Raw genomic sequence first — 19,564 nt, 5'->3', positions numbered from 1 at the left:
TTCCTGGCCCCCTCTCCATAAAATTTAAATGGTTGGTACCTTGCTGTGATGGCACTCAAAAGATTCGTATTTTGCATAGGGTTTTAGAATTTTAAAGAAAAATAATTTTCTTGGGTTATACTGGTTATACTGGCTATTTAAAAAAGACATTGTATATCTTAGGTATAGTTCAAAGAACCTTTAACTCCCTTTATTTTGGTGTATGATTGATGTTTGTAATATGGGTTATAGAGTATACAGCTTGGCCTTACTCCAGATATGCACCTTTAAAAAAACTACTAGCTCCACTTGGTCATTTTCACTGAACTTCCTGAACTTCAGAAGTAAATTGTAAAAAAAATAACCGATAACATTTATTTTACATTTTACATATTTGGTAATTCTTTCGCTGCACTTTCAGAAGCTGGTATTGGCTAGTCTGGCAAAATTTATTTTCCCTTTTAGAATAGCTAGTGTACTTTAGATTAATTTAGGCTGATTTTTTTAGTACAAGGGAGCAGTGATTTTAGTTAGCAGTGTGCTTAGATCATGTACAATTTCCACAAGTACAATATCCAAAGAAATGTCAGCCACATTATATCAAAGTAGTATAGAGGTGTGCCAACATTCTCTTCACTGTGCATGTTTCAAATACAAACAACTTCACCTTACATACATCACTCTCTCAAAAGTACATAATAACTGGTGAGCACCCCCTGTTGTAGTGCTTTTTTAAACTCATCTGTTGAACAGGTATATCAGGAGTAAGCCATTTTGGAATAGGTTGAATTCCTTTATTGGTTATCATCAAGGATAATAAATGTATTGCACCGTGTCTTATAAGGGTACTACCATATTTTTGGGCTTAATACTAAAAGTATCGTTTTGTGTGTCCCAACATTAAATGTTCACTCGAATGTGAATAATTTAGAATCAGTTGGATGCCATATTATAATGTTCACTGATTGGACAACAGCATAAATCCTGATGTTCTGGATTGTTAGGCAGATCTGACTGGGTTTATACTGTTTGTAATATACTCTGCTGCAAGACAGGCCCAACTACTTGAAGCAACATAGACCTCATATACCATTTTATATTGCACTGGCAGATCAGGATCAATGTTGCTTGTTCTACTGATTACTCCTAACAAACTGCATGAACATAGATCTGCCAGCGCATTATGAAACAGGAGATCAGGGTCTGAAGTTTGCAGTTAGATCCAATTTATAAGCAAGTATATATCTCAGATTACCACACCCATTTTTAACAGCTTTGATCCACAGAACTTACCTAGTGTTTGACAGTAGACTGGCTTAAATTGTGTGTGTGAGAGAGATTTAAATCCAAGGAAAGGTTTAGATTCTAACAATAGTAAACAATGTCCTTACATTCAAGATGTAGATCTCTCCTAATCCTGTTTCAAGGTCAGAGTTGTTTGAATGACCTTGTGCTTTGAAGAAATTGTGTCATATTTGAACTTTAGCATCAGCGTGTTCTTGGACAGGTGCTTCTGTCATTTTACTACAAGTATTCATTTTTAATATATCTGTTAGTTTTCACTGAACAGTTAAAAAGCTTCCAAGAGACAGCATCACAGATAAATAAATTTACACAAACAAAAATGTCTTAAGCACACAGTGTGCATAAAGCTTAAAATATAGTGTTATTATAGATTTTGCTTTATATTTTATAATCGACAGTTCATGCCTCATCTATCGATCTTTTAGAGATATCTCTTATGCATCATTTACTGGGTCTGGCATTGCTTCTAGCCAAAGAGCGCAAACCCTTATGGTAATTTGTTATATCGTGGGAATTTATATCTATATAAGAACAGAGTTATCTTTATAATAGGTGTTCTTAAGCAATCATGTGCAGATAACCTTTTGGACGAAATTCATTTAGCAGTTTATACACCAGAGGGATGTCATTGTACAGTCTCTCTTCTAGATATTTTAGCCGGACAGACAAGAATAATAAAAACAAACTATTGTTACTTTCCATACCCCTTTTTGGTCAGTGAACAGGGACACTGTTTCAAGATGGCTAAGTCCACCATGCAAGCTGCTGCCATCAGTACTGATATCTTACACTACATAGTACATTGACTAGTGCTACTTTTTCAGGTAAGGTACCTCAGGCTACAACAATCAAGAAAGCTAGTTGGTGCAAAGACTCTATCTTTCTAAAATATTATCGGGAACCTATCTCATCAGACTTGTCATTCAGTGAACAGGCTCTGCTTGGAAGCGTTTCTGTTATCAGACAGGCTATGGAAAACAAACTACCACAGTCAATTTTCTGATATTTTATGATGCACTTGGAGACAGTAAGCACAGTTATAATATCTGTCATATCTCCAGTTTTCTTTTGGCATCCTTGCTGTTGCTCCTTTATAATGGATAAGACTATAGTGCTATCAATACAGCAATATCTGCTAATAGCAAATATCTAGTTTTGTTTGATGGTCAGAATGTTTCACAACACCTATTGCTCACATGTTTCAAGAGATGAGTGTTTTATTTGAGATCAGATTTAGCCAGGAATGTAGTCGCATCATATTTATTATTATGCCCAGGTTAAAAGTATAATCTGAAAATGCTTAAAATGCTTCTATTGCTTCACCTCCTGGGCCCCAACTAGGGGTTCCATTCCTCAGACCCCATGTCTACTTGTATAATGCCCCCCATCCAACTGATATTCCTGGATTCAACCCTGATTTACTTGTATTTTTATATAATCTATTTTGTGGATGATGAGTTTCCTTAAGGAGGAAATAAAAGATGAAAAAGAAAATTCTGCCTCACATTAGTTCCTATAATGCACACAAGTAATTAAACTGGTTAGAGACAAATGCACACAAGTAATTGGGGGCCCAGAGTGGCCGAGTGGTCTAAAGCGTTCACCATTCCGGATCACTGCCATTTCATCTCTGTCTGCATGGGTTTGAGTCCAAGGCTTGGCTAGCATGGTTACATGGGAAAGCCTGCCAGTAGCTTCTCATGGGTTGGTGGTTCTTCCCTGGGTTTTTCAGGGTTCTTCCTCCACCAGTTACACTGGCTGCCATGTATAGCCTATCTTGTGCTGAAAAATGGCGTTAACCCCTAGAACAACAGCAACACAAGTAATTAAACTGGTTAGAGACAAATGCACACAAGTAATTAAACTGGTTGGAGACAAATGCACACAAGTAATTAAACTGGTTAGAGACAAATGCACACAAGTAATTAAACTGGATAGAGACAAATGCACACAAGCAATTAAACTGGTTAGAGACAAATGCACACAAGTAGTTAAACTGGATAGAGACAAATGCACACAAGTAATAAAACTGGTTAGAGCCAAATGCACACAAGTAATTAAACTGGTTAGAGACAAATGCACATAAGTAATTAAACTGGTTAGAGACAAAGCACACAAATTAAAATTTTATGTTAAAGAGTGTGTAGTGTGTGTATTCTCCCTATCCAGTAAGCAAATTCACTCAACCCCACCCCAATCCTACCAACTGTGGTACGTTCACCAAATATTTAAGTGATGAAATTTGACTGTAAAGTTACTGGATAGATGTTATCGTGACTCAGTCTCAAGGAGCACTGGAATAAAATAATAGAGAAGATATCAGTGACCTTCAGGATACAGCCTTGGTTGAGATACCAACAAATATGACAAGTGTAAAATGGTTCATTACTGTATCTCTAACCTCCTGCATGATTTAAAACAAGAACTTAATAAACCATAAGATATTGGCTTGTGGCTTTGACCTTAAGGATAGGACCCCAAATGTGGAATGAAAGTAAAATGTCTTCATGTGATTATATACATGTATACCACATTTAATCTATTTATAAAGCTCATGGGAAAAATGTGACTTAAGCCTAAAATAAAGACCTTGACTTGAAGATGTAAAAATGTACTAGATTTCCTCTCATGATCTCAGACTACTTGAAGATGTATAAATATACCAGATTTCTTCTCATAATCTCAGACTACTTGAAGATGTATAAATATACCAGATTTTCTCCCATGATCTCAGACTACTTGAAAGTTATTGAGTGGAAATTAAAGTGTGAAGGAAAATAATAAAACCTTGACCAGTGACCTTGCAAGAAACCTTAAAGACAGGAACCCCAGTGGGGTATGATATACCCCTTACAATAATGATGCATACATATACCATGTTTGATGCCTGAAAAGCTTTTAGGTGCAGAGTATAGACAAAATGCAACTGATGTCAGAGCAGACAAATTGACAGAGAGAAATATATAAATATTACATGTATGTCCATTGCTTTTCATTTAAAGTCAAGGGACAAAAATATGTGGTAACATAGAATAATCAATAATTGTGGTGTGAGACCTGCAATTTTGCTTGCATTGTATCTGATTTTAGTGGCACTCCACTGAGTCCTGGAGATCTCTGAGCTTTTTTAGAAGTAACTTTTGACATATATAGAGATAGTGAAAAATGCACCACATATGATAAAGTAAGCATTACATATAATGATAAAACTATTCAGCATGTAATGAAAAAATGATTGCATATAAGGCCAAAAGTACTGCATATGACTAAATACCACCTGTTACTATGAAACCACAGTGTATAATGTCAAACCACTGTATATGTCTGAACTACCACATATAACGACAACACCACTGCATAGATTAGCAAAAGCAACTTGCATAAAGATGCATCTACTGCTTATAAAATAATCACAACATATAAGTAAGTACCAAATATAAAGACAAAAGTACTGAATATAATAATGAAAAACCACATTAAACAGCCCAGGCATTCTATGCAAGATCACTGGGGTTCAAGGTAAACATGCTACATATGTGCTATCTAGGCCTGTAGTAGACAGGTGTGTAAATGAAGCCTAATTCTGTAGTTGTGAGTCATAAGCCATTAGGTGAGTAGGTGGATGTAGAGCATCATGGGGTCTGTGTCTGCTGCTGATATTTATCCCACATCATCACTCAGCTTCTGCAGCCTGATAAGAAAATGGCTTTACATTAGGTATTAAAATGGAAGTTGACTCTAGGTTCATTGACACAACTGTTTGCTTTGCAATGATGTTAATAGTTTTGGTCCACTGTTTAAATCATTATCATAATTTAAATAAGAACAAGATAGAAATCAGTATTTTTCTTGCAAACATTAGCAGATAGTTCAGCATTGGTATAATTTCTGGTAGTAACTGCATCAATATACCAAGGGCTTTGAGTGTCATACCTTTTATCTATTACCTTATCTCCTAAACCATCTAACAGAAATTCATAAAACTGTCGTTTAACTGTGTGTGTGTGATTTGGATTTTTAACGTAGCTTTTAACAATTTTTCAGTCATATTGCTACCATGTCTGCAGTGTGGCAGTTTATAGTGATGTCTAGCACTGGGGCATCATGCCGCAGACATGTGGCACAATGTCCCACCCAGTCACATTATCCTGACACCAGGCCAACCAGTCCTAACACTAACTCTTAATGCTGAGCGCCAAGCAAGGCAGCTGTTAGTACCATTTTTGTAAGTCTTTGGTATGACTTGGCCGGAGATCAAACCCACGACCTCCCGCATCCAAGGTGGATGCTCTAACCACTAGGCCACCAGAGCGGTTCATTTAACTGTGGCACTTGTTGTAACCATCTACAGGGTGTGTGGGGATGATATGGAGTTGGGATGCCACTCTTTACTTGTGCTCCTTTTGTTCCTTTGAGGAGGTAAATTTAAGTTTCAAATTTTTTTAAACTGAAGTGAAATTTTCAAATATTTTCTGACCAAGTTTCGTTTATCCAGTCATAGCAGGAAGACATCATATATGTGATGGATTTTGCATTATGTCTCCTGTGTCATTATGTGAGGTGGAATGAACAGCAAGACTGGATGGGATTTTGAATATGCAGTAAATGCTGTTTGGATTTTACAGTGATCACACACTGAAGTTGCTCAATTTGTCAATGTCAGCATTGTTAAGATTTTGTGAGAAAGTCATATGTGACATACATTTTTGAGTGTGTCACATGAAAGACCTTATAAAGACTTTTGACCTTGTAAATCACAAAATCCTGCTGGAAAAGCTCAGCATATATCAAGTTAACTATGAAAGCTTAACTTGGTTTCGATCCTGTCTTGAAGGCAGACAACAATACGTTTCTGTTTTAAATCAACTTTCACATAAGCAACTGATAAAGTCAAGTGTTCCACAAGGATCGGTTCTTGGACCATTACTTTTTCTGCTAAACATCAATGATGTACCATATCACACTGAAATATCCAGCACCAACATGTTCGCGGGTGTCACAACATTATATAACTGGATAAACTGGGCATGAAATCAGCACTAAATTAAATAACGATTTGGTAAAAATAATTAACTGGTGTGAACACAGTGGTATGAAGATAAATGCAGCCAAATCAAAAACCATGATCATACATAGTTGAGCAAGAGTAAAAGCTGAGAAAAATTATTTAAAAGTAATGATAAAAGTAATTGATGTACATCAGTCTGAAAATGAAAAACTACTTGGCCTCATGACAGACAATATATTGAAATTCAAGTTACAAAGGTCATTAAAAACGTTAACTCACTCCTTTATCTCTTGAACAGAATAAAATCTTATCTCCCTCAAGAACAGTGAAAGATATTCTACAATGCATATATCATGCCACACCTAGAATATTGTTGTTCTATCTGGGGTAATAGTGGTACAGAAAATTGGGAAAGATTACTGAAATTTCAAAAAAGAGCATCTAGAGTTATTCTTGATACTGATTTAGATACACCATCAACAAATCTTTTTAAAACCCTAAAGTGGCTTCCATTTCAGCAGACAACTCAGCTTCAAAAGGGTTTACCAGTCTATAAATCCTTACATGGTTTGGCTCCTGATTATCATAAATGTAATTTTTAATTTGTTAAAAATGTACACATGTATGAACTCAGATCCATCTCAAACAACAAATTATATTTACTTAAACCAAATTCAGAGTTTTATAAGAAGAGTTTTGCTTTTTCTGGAGCCAAACTATGGAATTCCATGCCACCTTATATAAAGTCAGCTGACACATGCCAAACTTTTAAAAAGCTTCTTAGTCAACATCTACAGAAACAATCATCTGTATGACTTTGTTTACTTCAGTATTACTACTTTTCACAAAATTGTTATCCTGTACTCAGCTATAATGTTTTACATATACTCACTACTGTTTGTATGAATCCTATATGTACTCATCCTTGAAGCCTTGTACATATTTTATTGGTAAAAACTAGTTGGTAAATAGTATGGTCATCAGCATATCAACAAAACACCTTGTTACCATACATTTTCAAGATGTGCATATCAACAAAACACCTTGTTACCATACATTTTCAAGATGTGCATATCAACAAAACACCTTGTTACCATACATTTTCAAGATGTGCATATCAACAAAACATCTTGTTACCATACATTTTCAAGAATTATCACTCTATATTACTTAATCAAAACAACTTTAATCTTCTACACATGTAGTGTGAATGCAACTAGTCTGTTTTCATTGGATTGATGTTTACTGTGTTAAATATTATAGTCATCAGCTAGAGATGTAAATTTTCACTTTGTTGTTTTTGTTAACTTTTTTATTGCCTTTTGTTTTGCAGATCACTGCATTGCATGACAGGATCCTGTGAGAACAAATAGTTTAACTCATCAAACCATGTTTTTATTTTTGAAAAGAGATGGGGTTAGAGAAAAACATATCTGATTCGGAGCAACTTTCATATCACCAGATGTGTACATGTGTAGATGATTAAGTTGTTGACAATTTGCCTCCTTTTTTTCTTATTGATTTTTGCCTGCTGGACCCCATTTTTCCCAGTCCCCAAAAAATTAATTTCACCTTATATTTTGTGAAGGTTTGTCTGTCTGTGTAATGTTTGGTCAGGTCTGCTTTCTGCTTTAAATTTAAGGAAAGGGAACAAAAACTCCAAGTCCTGAACTGCAGATTATTTATCTAAAAAATATCTAGTGTCAAAAAGTGAGTGTTTGGGTTGCATTTTTAAGGTGCTTCTACATGCATCTCTCTAAAGCCACACCTACGTTCTCTCTAATACCACCCATTCAGGTCTGTAATGAGTTGTGATGACATCAGAGACTTGGAACAAGTTGTACTACCTAATGATGCGAAATTATGGCTTTTGACCTTAATGAGTTGAGTGCATATTATGGATCACCAAGAAGCTTGCTATATATTATGGTCTTCATTTGAAGGTGTGCATGCTGAAAAATCACTTAGTATCTGTAATTTTTAGGTCTGCTGTTCATAAACAAGGAGAGCCTATGGGATGGCCTGTTGTCCATTGTTCTTCCAGTGTCTGTCCATCCACTGGCACAAGTTTGATACTTTAAAACTACATGTATTTGGAAGAACTTTACACACACATTAATCCCAAGGTCTAGTTGGTCCTGGGGCCCCGAGTGGCCGAGTGGTCTAAAGTGCTCTCCGTTACGGATCACTGCCATCTCACCTCTGTCTGCGTAGGTTCGAGTCTCGGATTTGGCCAATGTGGGTATGTGAGAAAGCTTGCCAGTAGCTTCTCAAGGGTCGGTGGTTCTTTCCGGGGATTTCCTGGGTTCTTCCTCCACCATTAATACTGGCCGCCATATATAGCCTGTCTTGGGCTGAAAAATGGCGTTAAAACATACAACAACAACAACTAGTTGGTCCTAAATGAAAATGGTGCCACTTGGACAGGCAATATGGTTGCCACAGAGAAAATCTTGTAGCTACTCCTGGATGGTTCGCAATATCAACTTAGAGTTTTCAGTAAAATAAATTTTTATAAGGTCTAGTTAATTTTTGAAAACAGTAATATTAGCCATCCATTTCGTCTGAACAGAAAGTCATATTGACATGGTGTTTTTACTAGCAGACTTCTTATGGAGTCTAGTTTATCCTAAATGAAAACGATAACAATCTGACATTCAACATGGTCACCATGGCTGCCATGTGGGAAATGTTCTGATCACCATGATTCCCACTTAAGAATCTTATTATAGCTACTCCTTCAGACTGGTTGGTCATATTGACATTGAATTTTCAATGAAACTACTTTGTATGATGTCTGGCTGGCACTTCATGAAATTGGTCTTGCTTCAAATATGGCCACCATGATGGCCCTCTTTAGAATCTGGTTATTGCTCAAGGATGTGCAACAGCTCATATGGTTTTCTCTACAGAGGAGCTTGCATCAAGGATGGTTTCCACAATCAACAGTTAAAGAGAAGAAAGGGTATGATGTTGGATTCCTGGAAATTCTTGTTGTAGTTCTGTCCTTTATGTCATGCAACCGGAGACCACCTAGGAACATTATACACTTTTTAGCTATTGTTCAAAGATATACATGTAAATAAACTGCTGTCCTCCCACAATTTTATTTAGAGTTATTGCCATTGTATAATGCAGCTGAATGCAGTGAATGATGCAACCATGCAAACATGGCTAATTTCATGGTTTGTGATGGATCACTGTGAAATTTCTGGACTCGTGGTACTAATTCATCTCCTGTAGTAAACCAATGGAAACAACATATTAAAACTTCAGTAACTTTAAATTTCTGAATGCTCATCAAACTTGTATTTATCAATATAGACCTATCCTTAATGCAAGATCATCTGTAGAGAAAACCATATGAGCTGCTGCATTTTTTTAGATCTACATGTGTTTGTTATGTGCTTTCAATCAAAACCAAGGAGTTCAGTGTTAATTTCAGTAATGAGTTTTTCTAATTCAAGTCTGTAAAAGGAATTGTCTCCATTTTTTTCAGTTGCAACTAGCATAAACTCTCAAAACATTTTATTTCAAAACATTTTGCTTTTATTGTCAATTAATTCTGCCCAGCAAAACTTATCTATAGTCTGTTTTATGCTCACCCATATCTAGAATGGTTCCCATTCTTCTATATCATTAGCACCATGAGTCCTTTCATAATTTTGCTAGAGTTATTGCCAACTTTAGATTGTAGTTGGGTGCTGGGTAAAACATAATCTTGTGAATGCAACTAGCCTAACAGTTTTCACTGTTGCATATTTAGATATCCTGATTACATTATTTTGTGACATTATAGTACCTTTTCACATTTTTGCACATTTCTGGACTTCAGATTCTTTGACTGCAGTGGGAGATGAATTTTGCAAACACAAGTGTCTTTTATTCTCTTTCAACTGAATTGCCTAATAGGAAACTTTTAGGACCAATGAAATGTATTTATTATATATACAATACATATAATTAGTCATAAAGATGACAAGTAAAACATATGGCATATTTCCCTTAATTATTTGGACTGAAATCAGTACTTTGTGAAAGGCTGAAATTTGTTAAATCTACATTTCTGATAAATTAGGAACACTTTATCAGTTTCAGCTGTTTTATCAGAGATAATGAAAAGTTTGTTAATGCAGCATGCCAGATGTTATGATCTTGCATACCTGTTGTATCTCAGGTCTTTGCTGGAATCTTCAGCATTTGATTTATATTTTCCATATCTTCCTCATTCCATCATTGGGATAAAAGATCTCCACCATATATTTTAATACAATCTTTGCAAGAATATTTTATTAATAAAAATTTAATTACTTAAATCCATTTGTAAATTTTGAAGGTTTTAAAATAGTTGGCTATATTGAGAACTTTTGTAAAGGTGTTTGTCATTGAATGTGAGAAATATGCCATCCAGATGCATTAGCTTGTCATAGAAGGTGAGAAATATGCCATCCTGATTTATTAGCTTGTCACTGAAGGTGAGAAATATGCCATCCTGATGCATTAGCTTGTCACTGAAGGTGAGAAATATGCTATCCTGATGCATTAGCTTGTCATTGAAGGTGAGAAATATCCTGACATATTAGCTTGTCATTGAAGGCAAGAAATATGCCATCCTGATGCATTAGATTATCATTGAAGATGAGAAATATGCCATCCTGATCCATTAGCTTATTGAAGGTGAGAAATATGCCATCCTGATGCATTAGCTTGTCATTAAAGATGAGAAATATGCCATTCTGGATCATTAGCTTGTCATTGAAGGTGAGAAATATGCCATCCTGACATATTAACTTGTCATTGAAGGTGAGAAATATGCCATTCTGATGCATTAGCTTGTCATTAAAGATGAGAAATATGCCATTCTGGTGCATTAGCTTGTCACTGAAGGTGAGAAATATGCCATCCTGACATATTAGCTTGTCATTGAAGGTGAGAAATATGCCATCCTGACATATTAACTTGTTACTGAAGGTGAGAAATATGCCATCATGATGTATTAGCTTGTAATTGAAGGTGAGAAATGTGCCATCCTGACACATTAGCTAGTCATTAAAGGTGAGAAATATGCCATCCTGACACATTAGCCAGTCATTAAAGGTGAATAATATGCCATCCTGATCCATTAGCTTGGCAATGAAGGTGAGAAATATGCCATCCTAATGCATTAGCTTGTCATTGAAGGTGACAAATATGCCATTCTGAAGCATCGGCTTGTTATTGAAGGTGAGAAATATTACATCCTAACACATTAGCTTGCATTGAAGGTGAAAAATATGCCATCTTGATGCATTAGCTTGTCATTGAAGGTGAGAAATATGCCATCTTAATGTATTAGCTTGCCATTAAAGATGAGAAATATGCCATCCTGATTCATCAGCTTGTCATTGAAGGTGAGAAATATTACATCCTGACATCTTAGCTTGTCATTGAAGGTGACAAATAATTGCCATCCTGACACATTAGTTTGTCATTGAAATGAGAAATATGCCATCCTGATGCATTAGCTTGTCATTGAAGGTGAGAAATATGCCATCCTGACATATTAGCTTGTCCATGAAGGCAAGAAATATGCCATCCTGATGCATTAGATTGGCATTGAAGATGCAAAATATGCCATCCTCATGCATTAATTTGTCATTGAAGGTGAGAAATATGCCATCCTCATGCATTAGCTTGTCACTGAAGGTGAGAAATATGCCATCCTGACATATTAGCTTGTCCATGAAGGCAAGAAATATGCCATCCTGATGCATTAGGTTGTCATTAAAGATGAGAAATATGCCATCCTGATGCATTAGCTTGTCATTGAAGGTGAGAAAGATGCCATCTTGATGCATTAAAAATTAATTAGTAATATTTTCATGGAGTATAGATCAGAATAATTTTATTATTTCCCCAGCATTTAAAATGTTGATTACTATTTATTAGCACATACTTGTATGAAAGACTAGTGTGGAATTGAGATGTACTGATTCATTGCCATGCATTGGCATCATGATGTTTTCTTAGGTGATATATTGCATTATTATCTGTATTGCCAAAATATCCCAAATACAGATTGTATTAATAATATCAAAATACATATTCTATTAATTAGAATATCCAAATATATACATATTTCATTAAGAATATCCCAATACATACTGCATTAAGAATATCCCAATACATATTCAATTAAGAATATCCTAACACATATTGCATTAAGAATATCCCAATACATACTGCATTAAGAATATCCCAATACATATTCAATTAAGAATATCCTAATACATATTGCATTAAGAATATCCCAATATATACTGCATTAAGAATATCCCAATACATATTCAATTAAGAATATCCTAACACATATTGCATTAAGAATATCCCAATACATACTGCATTAAGAATATCCCAATACATATTCAATTAAGAATATCCTAACACATATTGCATTAAGAATATCCCAATACATACTGCATTAAGAATATCCCAATACATACTGCATTAAGAATATCCCAATACATACATCATTAAGAATATCCCAATACATACTGCATTAAGAATATCCAAACACATATTGCATTAAGAATATCCCAATACATACTGCATTAGGAATATCCCAATACATATTCAATTAAGAATATCCTAACACATATTGCATTAAGAATATCCCAATACATACTGCATTAAGAATATCCCAATACATATTCAATTAAGAATATCCTAACACATATTGCATTAAGAATATCCCAATACATACTCCATTAAGAATATCCCAATACATACTGCATTAAGAATATCCCAAATACATATTCAATTAAGAATATCCCAACACATATTGTATTAAGAATATACCAATACATACATCATTAAGAATATCCCAATACATACTGCATTAAGAATATCCAAACACATATTGCATTAAGAATATCCCAATACATACTGCATTAAGAATATCCCAAATACATATTCAATTAAGAATATCCTAACACATATTGCATTAAGAATATCCCAATACATACTCCATTAAGAATATCCCAATACATAGTGCATTAAGAATATCCCAATACATATACTGCATTAAGAATATCCCAATACATACTGCATTAAGAAAACCATGATCATTGACAACAGCTCTATAAATGAACCTACCCAGTCATTACTTCAACATAAAAGTATGTATAACCAAATATTTATGGATTGAATCCCATTTGTAAATAGGAACATGCAAGCATCACCCCTTAGTCCTTTGTCCCATTTTGGAAAAAAATTTGTGAACAAATTTTCTTCAAAATAATTTTTATTAATTATGATGCTTTTGACAGTATCTTTGTCTCCAGTGGAGATAAGCCGAATTAATAAAAAATCATTCAAAAAGTTTTAAAATAGTAAACCTGAGAATTTTAAATTATTGAATAAAGAATTGAGGATTATTAATACAATTTGAGAACATCCTTAGTTTTTCTCATGAATTAAACAAAACCTTTGATATGGGTGACTTTAAGATTATTATTGTTATTATTGTTGCTGAATGCTTGATTACAATTTTATTGATGTGAATGCAGCAGTGAGAGGGGTGTTACAAATTTGTACTGAAGAAAAAATCAGGGATGTTTAGTGAAACTAGAGCCTGAAGGGGTATTAGAAGGAGCTGTATACTTAATCTTGCATGTGAAGAGATGCAATGGCTTGCTGCCATTAGACTATGCATTACTAAATTAAATAGAATTTGTGATGGTCAAGGTCAAAGGTCACAGTACTCTGTCAAATATTGAGCTTTGTCATTAGCAATCTTTAGAGATCTACTACATGTGTTGTCTCACATAACACAGACTTTTTGTCTCACATGTGACAAAGGAAAGACTTATTAGTTATAATATTCATCTGACTTGGATTTTACCAACAAAACTTTAGTCTGAACTTAAACTTAAGTCTTGAATCTAGATTTGATTGGCTTAAATTTAAGTTGGTCTTAAAACTGACCAATTGGATGTCATAAGTCTTGACTTAACTTTGAGCTATTGTTACATTCTTTAATTACAAGTAGCAACTGTCCATCAGGAAAGAAGCTCATGTGACACAAAAGATTCTAACAGGTCAGTGGGTCACAAAGTTAATGGTCAGGGCCACAAATTCATCTTGAGTAAAATACTAAAGGTTGGATTTTGATTTCTCATGATAGCTTTATTTCATTTGTTAAGCATCTTATTTCCAAAGAAAGGAAAGAATTACATGGTCATTGCTAGGTACCAGTAATTTTCAAAATAAAATTGGAAGTCAGCATTTAGAAAAGAGAAAACAGCTTTCATTCTGTTTGTTATGTACTTTGACTAAACTGGAGTTTCCCTGGGAGAACCCCATTGTTTGAAGATGAAATATTTTATGTTGTGGCTAAAATGTTAAATGTTAAAGGAGATAGAGAGTAATAGAAGTGTATCAGCTTGTAGATACATTGATCAGTGGTAAGAGGGTTTGTTTTTAGTGGTATCATATGTCTGTATAAATAGGAGATGCTGATACAGTTAGGCCCATGTTTACTCTGTGTTATTTATAGATAGCTTGTTTATTAAGGCTCACTGGACAATTAGATAGCTTGTTTATTAGGGGCCTACTGGACAAGGTGGGGAAGCCCTCAAACATTTTGTCCATCAGTCCATTCATCCATTAACTGGGTTTCTGCAAAATAACTTTACTGGGAATTATTAAAATTGTATAAAATTTTGTATGCAGCTTTAAATTTATCAGGTCTTGAAAAGGTTTTGACCTTTAGCATTCTGTGTGTTTAGTTACTCAAGTTGTAACCCTGCTTGCCTGCCTTCTTGGTTTGTGTTTGCAGAGCATTGCTTTACCAGGGATTATTGGAGCTAAAAACAAATGTGGGATATAGGTTTTTAGGGATGAGATCTTAAATGAGTATGATTGTAAGCATTCCATAATGTCATTGAGAGGAGTTATGCCCCCTGATTACCCAACCCCTAAATTGTGCTTCTAGTTTTTAATCAAATTCAGTATGAATGTCTACATTGATAAGACCACCAATGAGTTTTATTTCAAGTACATGGTTAATTGTTCATCTTAGAACGAGAATTTTAAAAAAGTACACCGAAAAAGTAAAAAATTGGGATGAGTGAGTTTAAAAGAAAGTTTGAACAATATACAAATAAAAAAAATGTAAACAAACTTTTATATGCCACCATGAGTTCCAAACTTTGCAACTTCTTGTTTGGCAGCTGGGACAACCAGACAAATTAAGTTGTTCATATATAAGATTGCATGTCATTTATAAGAGTTATTGACCATGATTGTCCATTGCCCCAGCTAGCTTTATGTAACCAAAGATTGTTGGATTGACCAAATTTGGCTTATAGTCAGACCTTTAATGAGTTAAATTTCTAATGTTTCACTAGGTTATTTGGAAATGTTATAGCTCCTGACTGCCTGTCTTACTAGTTTTTTAAAAATATCATTAAAGAAATTATTTTTTGACCACCTGGAATGACATTAAAGCCTCAGAATAGAAAACTTTATCATTATGTGCATAAATAATATGTCCATGTCCAATTCAATGTATGCATATATGACTTAAGTTATGTTGAAATATATGTACCTGTGCATTTATATATGTATCTCTTTCCCAGTATAGTCACACATATTCATTCATTTTAAATATTTATGAATGGGAGTGCAACAGTACCTGAGTATGTGTATGATTATTAATTTTTTCATTTTTTTTATACTTTTAACATAACCAATTACAAAAGTTGAGGACCACATGGCAATGGGTCAGTCATGACCAAATGTGTTATCCTCATTAAAGAAAGTTGTTTTTTCTTCTTCTTTTTCTTCTTCCTCTCCTTCTTCTTCTTCTTATTATTATTATTAAGTTTTGATGTCAGAGACAGAAGGGGTGAGACTAAATTGTCCTAGAAAAACTACGTGAGTGAGGTACAATTGTACATAATCATACTTGACAAAAAGATAAGTAATGACTTTATAGACCTACAGTCCTATATTTCCATGGATATCATGCCACATAAACATGTGCATAACTATTGCATTGTTTCCATTTCATTTCACAGCCATGTTGGAACAGCCTTAAGTCTTCTTCTCTTATAATATGGGTAACTTTCAGGGCTGCTGTCAATAAAATAATAAAATGGGAGTGCAGTATTGTCATGGTTTATCCTGATTTGAAAGGATCATGATTGATACTGATTGGAAATTTAGGAAGTGCCATTTTTTAACTTCAGGTGTGGAAATAAATTTAGGATGGATATCTTAGCAGTGACACAGGAATGATACAGTACTGATGAAAACTTAATCATCAGTATGGACTGCATGTTTGTTTACTGCTTACCAGACCCTGATATTTGCTATTTTAAGTTTCTTCTGGTAAACCACTGGGCAAATTAAGCCAAATTTGGCAGAGAACATCAATGGCTTTCATGATGTGCAAATGATACGGATCCAAGTAAAATATGGCAACAGTTACTAACAAGAAATGACCTTAAAATGCCTTCTTCTCAAAAACCTTTGAGGAGAACTTGACAAAAGTTAATGGAAAGCATCTTGAGGGTTTTCAAGTTTGTACAACTGATGTCAATTAACCATCAGATACCACTACTGTTAGAAAATATATCAAAACATGGCCTCTCCTCAAAGTCCACTAAGAATAATTTGACCAGATTTAACAGAAAGCATTCTGACATGAGGACCTTTCAAATTTAATACTTGAAACTATTCTGGCCTCAGTTATTGTTGTTATGGGGTTTAATATTACTTTTTAGCACAAGATAGGCTATAGATGGCAGCCAGTATAGTTGGTTGAGGAAGAACCCTGAAAAGAACCACCAACCCATGGGGAGCTACTGGCAAGCTTTCTCACATATTCACATTGGCTGAGCCTGAGACTCAGACCCACACAGACAGAGATGAGATGGCAGTGATCCATAATGGTGAGCAATTTAGACCATTCTGCCACTCAGGGGCCCTTTGGCCTAAGTTTGGATGCAGTTACAAAAAATAGAAAAACAAAACTTTCAATAACTTAGCAAAAAAACCATTGAACAGAATTTGACCTAATTTGACAGAAAGCATCCTGGCATTAAGGGCTTTCAGATTTATACAGACAATACTGATTACTACCAATTAAGGTTACCATTACTAAAATCAGACAAAAACTTGAAATCACTTCTTAAAAGTGCTCAACAAAATTTTAACACAGTTTGACAAAAATCCTACCATGAAGGCCTTTCAAATCTTTATAGATGATGCTAACTCATAAATAAATGTGGCCACTGTTACTAAATATAGAAAAGTCTTGAAATAACTTCTGCACAAGGACCAGTATTTACAGAATACATCTTGGCGTAAAGGCCATTCAAATGTATACACATGATGCTCATTTACCATCAAATATTACACTTGTAATTTAAAATATAAAACCTTTAAATGATTGTGTTTCCTTTTCAGAACAGAATTTGAACAAATCTGACAGCATCCTGGCATAAAAGGCTTTCAGGTTTGTGCAAAAAGATGCCATTTTGCTATCAAATAATGATGCTATTCCCAAAAAAGAAAATCTTTGAACAGCTTCTAAAAATATGCACTAGACACAATTGAACCAAATTTGAATGAAAGTGTTAAGATATAAGGGACTTTTATGTTTGAATAAGCGATGTTGATAAGCCATATGTATGCTGCTCCAGAAAAACCTGTAACAACTTAAAGACAGCTCAAGAAAATTTGATCAGATTTGACAGGAGTAATTAGCATGTATGGGGTTTAACGGCATGTCGACACAAGCATCCTATCTAGAATGTCCATTTCAGATTGATACCATTGATGCTGGTCTGCCATTAGATATGGCCACCATTACTAAAATTAGTTTGCAAAATAACATAGCAACTTTATTTTTAAAAATATTCAGCCAAGTTGGACCAAACTTTGACAGAATGCATCTGACACAATGGTCTTTTAGTACCAGATAAATGATGCTGATGTGTCATCTAATACAGTAATTATAGAAGCCTTGAAACAGTTGTTTTCATGACATATGCAATGAACACCACCTGAAGAAATTCCTCAGAGAGCATATTACTTAGTGCATTTGGCTGTTAGGCAGTTACAGGGAGGTGAGCAATCTCAGGTCCAGTTGGGACTCATGTTTTCATTCAAACTGGCATGGAATATTATAATCTAATAAATATTTACCTTTATTTAATAAAGTTGTTAATAATAATAATAATGATAATATTATTATTATTATTATTAGTAGTAGTAGTAGTAGTAGTATTTGATGATTACTATTATTATTATTATTTGTTGATGATTACCATTATTATTATTATTATTATTATTATTATTATTGACTTTCTTGAACAGCATGATAGAGCTGAGTCAATTTTCCCCATTTCACCCTCATGTTGCTGCTGCTGAAGTGTTGAGTTTCAGGCAGCATAACAACAAACTTCCCACACCTTCAGTACTACCATGATTATATTGTATGTCCCCATGTACATTTCACCCATTGCAAACAAAATTGGGGATGCTGGTGTTGAAGTTCTGTTTTAGTCAAGTTTTCTCTCACTTTGAAGAAATATTGTGGCTTTTTTTAAAAACTTGTAGTATTATAGAATGAGACTATGCTTTTGTTATGGTATAAGAATTGAAGAGTATACATGAAATTTAGCAAAAGTGTTACTACTTTACCTACCTAGTTATATATGAGGTGGGCTGTATTATGCTTTTCCAGCATCATACTCTGCCAAGCACCTCTCTGTACAGGCATACACAAACTTACAGCCAGGAGGTAGGCAGGCATAGCTTGTAGTTAAGTAGTAAGTAGTCTGGTTCACCATCTCTCTTCTTCATTTTGAGCTTGCTGCCAAGAAGATAGTTACAAGGCCCAGTCTTCAGTCCTCTACCCCACAATTTTACATTACAAGTGTGCACGGAAATTCAAGAACTCTTTTGTGATCTTTTGGTCAGCACCACCAGAGAGATTTTGTCGGCTTACTACATCTGAAGGTAGGACAGACTCTTCATACCTTTGAATTCGGTGCTGTAAAAGAAATATATGTATGTCAGGAAAATATAAGGGTCCTAGAAATTATAAAATGTATTGGTTTGTTTTTTTTCTAATGATAAAGTTACATTGATATAAAAAATTTAGGCAACTTCCATTATTTTAAATGATAAAGAAAATCTTTAATTCTCACTTTGTTTACTTGAAAAAAGCACTTGATTCAAATTTTACTTGATTGGTTTTCTTACATGCCATATTCTCGG

The 19,564-nt window shown here is 34.5% G+C and overlaps 1 protein-coding gene across 7 annotated transcripts in view; it reads left to right on the top strand.

The window, feature by feature from the left end:
- LOC149803230 (uncharacterized) overlaps positions 1–19,564 on the top strand; it is a 425,110-nt gene that overhangs the window by 141,389 nt on the left and 264,157 nt on the right. For 6 of the 7 annotated variants that reach the window (XM_089952867.1, XM_089952864.1, XM_089952866.1 and 3 more), the window contains exon 1: positions 19,129–19,303. The exons of the other annotated variant lie outside the window; for it this stretch is intronic. The gene's annotated coding sequence lies outside the window, so the exon portion shown is untranslated. Of the gene's footprint in view, positions 1–19,128; positions 19,304–19,564 lie in introns of those variants that run through there. 7 annotated transcript variants of the gene reach the window in all.

The sequence above is a fragment of the Sinohyriopsis cumingii genome, chromosome 3 (genome assembly GCF_028554795.1).
Source record: "Sinohyriopsis cumingii isolate HCF-2022 chromosome 3, ASM2855479v2, whole genome shotgun sequence".
In the NCBI taxonomy this organism is placed as follows: domain Eukaryota; kingdom Metazoa; phylum Mollusca; class Bivalvia; order Unionida; family Unionidae; genus Sinohyriopsis; species Sinohyriopsis cumingii.
This window is presented reverse-complemented; position numbering and strand designations above follow the sequence as displayed.